The following is a 532-nucleotide window of genomic DNA, read 5'->3' on the forward strand; positions in this document are numbered from 1 at the left end:
TTAAGCTTGGGTAAGCCAGTTTGGCTTCAGTGGAATTCTTATTTGCAATTGTGTAGATCTCACAGGCAATCACATGATGGACCTCCACTTCTTTTCCAAGCATAATGCAATGAATCATCACTGCTCTCTTGATGGTGACCTCAGAACGATTGCTAGTGGGCAATATGGAACGCCCAATAAAGTCTAGCCAACCTCTTACAATTGGCTTGAGGTCTCCCCTCTTGAGTTGGTTTGGGACACCCTTTGAATCGGTTATCCACTTAGTCCCAGGGAGGCATATGTCCTCTAGAACTTGATCCAACCCTTTGTCTACTCTCACCATCCTCCTATTGAAGGAATCAGGATCATCTTGTAGTTGAGGTAGTTTGAAGATTTCTCTTATTTTGTCCAGATGGAAGTACATAACTTTCCCTCTGACCATGGTTCTGTAGGTATGGTAAGCAGTTCCAGTCATTCTCTGCTTATCTGTCAACCACAGATTAGAGTAGAATTCCTGAACCATGTTCCTTCCAACCTTTATTTCAGGATTGGT

Source organism: Arachis duranensis, chromosome 6 (assembly GCF_000817695.3).
Source record: "Arachis duranensis cultivar V14167 chromosome 6, aradu.V14167.gnm2.J7QH, whole genome shotgun sequence".
In the NCBI taxonomy this organism is placed as follows: Eukaryota; Viridiplantae; Streptophyta; class Magnoliopsida; order Fabales; family Fabaceae; genus Arachis; species Arachis duranensis.